The 7055-nt window shown below is 43.7% G+C and overlaps 1 pseudogene; it reads right to left on the bottom strand.

Annotated features, from left to right (window-relative positions):
• Window positions 1–476: 476 nt before the first annotated feature.
• Window positions 477–3663, bottom strand: LOC147429320 (pentatricopeptide repeat-containing protein At3g09040, mitochondrial-like; annotated as a pseudogene).
• Window positions 3664–7055: the final 3392 nt, after the last annotated feature.

Below are 7055 nucleotides of genomic sequence, written 5' to 3'. Positions count from 1 at the left end.
TTGATTTTTGGGACTCTCTTTTTGAAGTCACAATGCCGCACATTGTGTGCCAGTGTGAAACAGCCGTCGACGGTCGAGAGATTCACCCGCAACTATGAAGGGCAGGTCACCACGAGATGGTTGGGCCAATCGGCACTAAAATCCAAGCTGTAAAAGAGTGTCTAGGCTTAGTTCGAAGTCATTTAGGCCCCGTGGATACTAGGAAATTAACTTAAAAGAGACAAAGTGGACACATGACGGCACCAGGTCAAATTTCCAAACTTGCATGAAGAGGGAGCGCCCAAATTGAGAGAAGAGGCTGATTTTCCACATAAGTGAACTCTAGTGTGTGAGGATCACAGCTCTAATAGAAAGCTTGCCTTCTCCCTTGTCTTTTGTAGCACGATGATTCCACTCTCGTATATCTCTCCCCCTTTGAATACACAAACGTGATGCCCCAATCGAGGGCTTTTCATATGTATGTACAGTTGTGTGGATTCATGCGCATTTGCCGAGGCAAGAGCCTCTTGCACAGATACTACGTTAGCTAATTGGTAATCCCTTGTAGGCACATGTAAATTCGGAGAGATTTCTAGCGAGAAATCTCGTTCGATAGCCCTACAGGTGCAAGAGCTGGAGCGCTTGCGGACCGACAGGCGAAATGGAGCCCGTAACAATGAATTACAACATGCTTAGTATTTTTGCAGGTTTAGGGTTTGACCCTAATTGATCCCTAATGCTTCAGGAAGTTATGAGATCACTTTACATATGTTCCAATGCATTTTAGGGGTAAAAAACAGAGAATTCAATGTGCTATATATTTTCACCAGGTTTGGGAAAGTGCCCGAATCCGCTTGGAAAGTCACCTTTTACACCGGGATTTTGTTTGTGGAGCCTCCTACTGCGATTATGCTGTCGAAATCGGGCTAGAGTAGGTCATTTTCAGCTCTTAGGAATTTCTCCCATGTTTAATAAGAATAAAGAAATACCGAAAGGGGCACCGATCTTTGGGGCCTACAGGGTGTCGCTGTGCATTCGAGCTACCAAGCCATGCTTTGTTTGAAGTGTTAATTCATTCAAGTCACAAGTTTATTCAGAAAGTTTCTCTGTATCGTAAAGTTGAAGTAAAGTTTATCAAGTAAAGATTCGGGTGAAAGCTAAAGTCTACCACCCTATGGGCCGGTTTCATTCCCTGTGCCGTGAAGCAGATCAATGATGCAGGTAATGTGCCCCGTGATTGCACCAATGCCATATTCCTTACTCATGCACTCGGAGAGTGTTTGGATCCTCTCTAATTGACATGCATGTCAGCAAGCAGAAAGGAGATTTAGGAATGTAATTTTATTGGGATTTTCTCCCTCTGTCAAAGCAGGAAAATGCACTTTGAGTCTCTCCGACTTGTGCATACCCAGCAATTAGAGCATTCAAAGTAACTGCATTTCTGGTTTGAAGCTTGTCAAGAACTTCTTGCCCTTTGGCTAGAAGGCAGCATTTGCCGTACATATCCACGAATATCGCTTTCCAGACCTTGTCTTGCAAGGTCTGCATGGACCTTGTCACTGTCACCGGTGCTGCCAGAAGCTTTCAAGATGCAAACATATGTGATTGCATTTGAAGAAATGCCCTGCATTTGCATCTGCTGGAAACAATCTAGTGCCTTTTCACCAAAGCCATACTCAAACATATCCACCAATAAGTGCACTCCATACAGCCGTGCTGCGAACAGAAATTTTGTCAACGAGCTCCTGGGCTTTTGACAAAAAGCCACACTTGGCATACATATCAACTAAGGAACTGCCAATATAACACTCTTGCTCCACGCTTTCCTGGCGATTTTAGCATGAAATTCTTGGCCCCCGTGTATGGCTCTTATTATTGCAGAAGCTTTCAAGACGCTGCAAACGTAACGGTGTAAGGCAGGACATTTTGCAGCTGCATTTGTTCAAAGCGATCCAAAGCTTCCTGGCCACATTCATGTTCTGCATATCCTCCTATAAGAGCATTCCAGGAAATCGTGTCCTGAGTTGGAAGCAATTACTTCCTGCACTTTTGAAAGGAAATTACGCTAGGCATACATATGACCAAGATGCTGCCAACATGAAGGTCATTCTCTAAGCCTCTTTTTGCAACATCACAATGAATTTCTTCACACTTATGCATGGATCCTGAGGCAGCACATGCTTTCAAAGCACAAGCATAAGTTAAAATATTTAACAGAATACCCTCTGTTTTCATTTGCTTGAGAGAGCTCAAGGCTACCTCATGAAGCCCATGTTCAACATAACCTGCAATCAGTGCATTCCAGGAGAGACTGTCTCTATTTGGAAGATTGTCAAACACCTCTTTTGCATTTACAAGTATGCCACATTTAGCATACATGTCAATCAAGGTGTTCCCAACAAAGAGATTTTGTCCAAACCCATGTCTGGCAACTTAGCGTGTATCTCTTTGCCCTTGTCTATGGCTCCCATACAACAACATGCTTTAATTGTACAAACAAACGTTACTGCATTTGGAGTTACACCCAACATCTGCATTTGTTCAAAGCAATGAAGTGCTTTTTCAGCATGCCCATGTTCGCAATAAGTGTGTTCCGGGACACTGAATTACGATCTGAAAGGTTTACAATAACCTCTGCAAGCAAGCCAATTTTGGCATACATGTGAAGTAACGCGCATCCAATGAAAATGTTTGTTTCCAGCAAACCTCTTTTTATGGTGTCAGCATGGATCTGGAGACCAATTTCCAAGTCCTTAGTGAGAGTGCAAGCTATGAATAGCGCCATAAAAGTAAGTTCACTAAGGAAATGAGACTCATCTTTTCTCACCGTCGCGTATGAGAAGATCACCTCCTGGAACATCTTGTTCTTGACGTAACCTATTATGAGAGAATTACATGGAGAGTCATAACCAGATGCCGACTTATTGGGAATCCTCAGCCTCATGATTTTTCCTGGTCATGTACGGGTTGGCATCACTCTCTTTTGCAAATAGTGCAAGACGCGCATACATCCCTCTGCTGAGTATTGGCCCAAAACAACCCCTTTTCCCAATACGGCTAACATCCGCAATGGATGAAGAAGGCATCTGAAGGATCTTGCTCTCAATGTATTAATCTCTGATGGTGCTGTGATTCGCAAATCTGCATCCATGAAACAGTATGAACATGACCATAATCATCATCCTCACAAGAGAGGTTTCTGGGCAGGAATAATTTGAAGTTTGTCTCTCCAACAAGCCGCATGGTGAGTGAAATAATCTGTGCGTAGCAGCTTCTGGGGGCAATGCAGAACTTCTGAAAGGACTTGCAGAAGAAGCGTAAGTGCAAAAGATCCTGTAAAGAAAGGGTTTCATTTCAACAGCAGAAACCATTCTGCGTCCTCCAGAAGAGCTGGTAGTTAGAGGACGGGAATTACAAGGCCTTGCTGTTGAAAGAGGAAGTAGGCCAATCTCGCCATCGCTTGTTACGAAGCGATGATCGATATCCAAGTCTCTAGAATGATACAAGGTGATTGAGGAGGTTGAGAATACTGGCTGTGGTCGGAGGTGATATCAACGTCGGATCAAGGCCTTGCTGTTGAAGAGAGGAAATAGGCCGCTCGGAGATGATCGATACCCAAGTCTCTAAAATGATACAAGGTGATTGAGGAGGTTGAGAATAGGGTGATATCAACTTCGGATCGGCTCTCTAGTAGGTAGGGGGTACCGGCTGGGGAAAATTCCAAAAATGAAGGGAATCTTGGAAGGTGCCATCAGTGCGGAGGCATTGACAGGCTCAATACTGAAGCGCAGGGAGGCAGGTGGCAACCAGTGAATGCTAGAGGGGCCGTGAGGCGACGGAGCAAATGTCATGTGAGTCGCAAGGGAAGCAGCAAGTCGTGCATGGCTGAGTGGTTAGCACAAAAACTACCTCTTGCTATGCGCGGTCGTGTGCTCGATTCGCACCCCTGATTACTAGATTTTTGGAGTGCATCGAAGCCTCAAGCGTCACCTTCTGAGGAATCTGAGGAGATTCGAAGCAATATGAATTGGAAGCTGCTAGTAGAGGAGAGCTAGTAGTATGTCCTAACGATTTCAAGAAATGAGCTAGTTACGCAGCGATCAAGGAGTCTCTAAAATGATACAAGGTAATCGAGGGATATCAACTTCGGATCGGGTCGGTAAAACCAAGGGTCGACTATATCAACAGTGCTGAACGTAGCCACGTGGCAGCATGGATTGGCGAGCAAAAAATTTGGGTTGAGTGTTCACAGATTTGAACCCCCACCCAGCTCAACGCCTTATCCCTCTTGGAAAACATGTGCGGCGATTCAACGTCTTGGATCCTTCTTGTCCCTCATGGGCGCCCCTAGCCCTTGATCCCTTCACTTATAACCCATGTCACTTCTAGACGAGGGTGAACTAGGAGTAAACTACTTTTGTCAAGCCAAAGGTAAGACCGGGTAGCAGGCCAAGGGCTAGGGTGAACATGCAGTACAGGGGGTCCCTATAATCGCTCTCGATTGTCATCAAGATGCCAATCTTAGGGGCACGACCCTGCATGGGTAGGACCCCTTATGAGAAGGCCTTTATGGCGGAGCAAGGCTGAGCAGAATTGTGGGGGAACGGCCACTTATGCAAGGGCAGCATAGCAAGTCGACCCACACCAAATTGAGTGCAGAGGCCATCAGCGGGGTCGCGGGACATGTGGGCCATCTCTCGACACTGAGGCGTGACGAATCGAGCTGCACCCTACGAGATTTGTCTCTCTCTTCCTCTCCTGTATCGCTTGCGTCCCGCCATAGCCACTGTTGTGGTTTCTCTTTCACAAGTTACCTAGTAGAGTTATTGCCAATTACCCAATGCTATTCTGCGGACACCTAAATCCCATTTTGGGATTCTCACTCTTGTATCTTTTGGAACTCTATACACAATGCATCGCAATGCTAACCCTTGTATCATCATATTGACCAGATTAATCATTCCAGAATACTATTGTTTGAACGTTAATGCTGTGAAGTACTATTTGAATCCAATTGTTCATTCCAATTGTCTATCATCTGAATATGTCATTTCCTCCTCTATTATCTAAAGTCTGTTTTGTATTTGAAGTTTTGTCATCTGAAGTCCCTATATGTCATCTGGTCATCTGAGTCTGAATCCATCATCTAAACATCTAGAGTCTGAAGTCTGATCAGTGACTCTTGAGTCTTACTCTGTCACTGATGTCTTACTCTAGAATAGCTATCAAAGCAATCCAGCTCATTTCATTTTTAAGATGCCTAGCATCTAGAGTTCCAAAAGATACAAGAGTGAGAATCCCAAAATGGGATTAGTGGGTCTTATTTATAAGTGTCCACACTCGAGTCTAACTGGTCGCACACGCGTATCCCTAGAAGCTAGTTCCCACCTTCTACATCCTCCTCACGTTGCTTGAATTTTGTCATATACAAAATTTCAAATTTTGATCAGGCTTCATCGCTTCGGCTTTGGCTTCCATTATATGGAGCCTTCTTCACTTCAGCCTCTGAACAATTTGAGTTGGTGGTTGTGTAGGTCGGACCACCAGTTAGGGAGTGATGGAGGTTGTGTTTTCCTTCTAGATGATTCGATATATAGATTCTTGCTCCAATTTCTCTCTTCGTTTTGTTAACATCTAGCTTATGGCAAATAGAAGCACTTTGGACGATTCATTTGTGTACCTGATCAATTGGCTGACCTGGGATTTCCATTGGGTCATCATCATAGTTACCAGGAATAGGAAACCGGAACGGGAACGCGGAACGGGAACACCGAACAAAATGCCATTCCCTATTAAAGGTACTCACGTTTGAAACACGGAACGGGGATTCAGAACGGGAGCTTGGAATGGGAACGGGGAACGGAGACCTAAAAACGGCCATTCCCTGTTACTATGGTCATCATGCCTATGAAATTGATAAGGTCGTCTCTGAGCTTTGAGACTGTGTCCTTCTTTTTAGTGTCAATGAGTATTGACTTCCATGCTACCCATAAGGCGTTGCTCTGTTCATACCTTTCTCTAATCTGATCTACAACTTGAATATATCTCATTTTGTCTTTTGGTTCATTTTAGATCGTATACAAAATTGGATAAAACCTTGGTAGCTCATCCTCCTTCATGGGTAGGACATATAACAAAACATGAGAATTTGACACAACCTCAATATAATTCATGTTCTTCTGTTGCATCATTTTTCAAAGGACTCTAGCTAGGTGGAACAAACTTTTGAGTCTTGTTCCTCCTCTTGAATGGTCATTCTGGTGACCCTGCCTCTACTGCTAGATGCATTGCTTTTGAGCAGGGCAACTATTGTGTGGTCCAAGACTTGTCTGACAATCTATAATTTTAGGAGTGTGCCTTCGATAAACATAAGAGCACTTTAGCCACTGCTCCTATATTGCATATTGTTGATCTAGAAAAACCTTTTGTTTTGGAGATTGGTGTCAGCAATAAGGCTATTGGTGCAATACTACGTCAAGACGGTAGACACTTGCCTTTGAGAGTAAGAAACTAAATGGTGCTCAACAAAATAACTCTATGTATGAACCTAAATTGTATGTTATTATTCATTCCCTTCGTAGATGGAGGTATTATTTATACGGTGCAAAGTTTGAAATTGTATTTGACCACAAGAGCATTAAGTGGATTAACAATCAAACTAATTTTAAGGATGGCAAGGCTAGATGGGTAGAGATCCTTCCAGAATGTGATTTCCCTTTATGGTATTGTAAAGGTCGGTACAATGTGGTAGTCGATGCTTTAAGCCGCATGCTAGAGATTATTGATCTTTCTTTCACAAAAAGTACGAATGAATTCTTGGCCTTTGTTTGAGGGAAATGTGGGCATGATACGTTATACAATATGTTATGGAGTCATGTAAAAATGAAGGATCCTTCTCACTCTAATGGGAGTGCATCTAGTAAACTTTGCCCACACTCCTACTCTCTCACAAGCACAACTTAAGCGATGGAAGAATTTCTCTATGGAAGTTGTCCCATAAGGGGAGAGTATGTGTATCCAGAGACTTAGACACTAGGCGCCAAGCTCTTTTTTAGTGTCACGATAGTCCAAGTATC

The sequence above is a fragment of the Adiantum capillus-veneris genome, chromosome 22 (assembly GCF_014529385.1).
Source record: "Adiantum capillus-veneris isolate H3 chromosome 22, ASM1452938v2, whole genome shotgun sequence".
NCBI classification, from domain to species: domain Eukaryota; kingdom Viridiplantae; phylum Streptophyta; class Polypodiopsida; order Polypodiales; family Pteridaceae; genus Adiantum; species Adiantum capillus-veneris.
The sequence above is the reverse complement of the archived record's forward strand: the minus strand, read 5'-3'. Positions and strand labels throughout refer to the sequence as shown.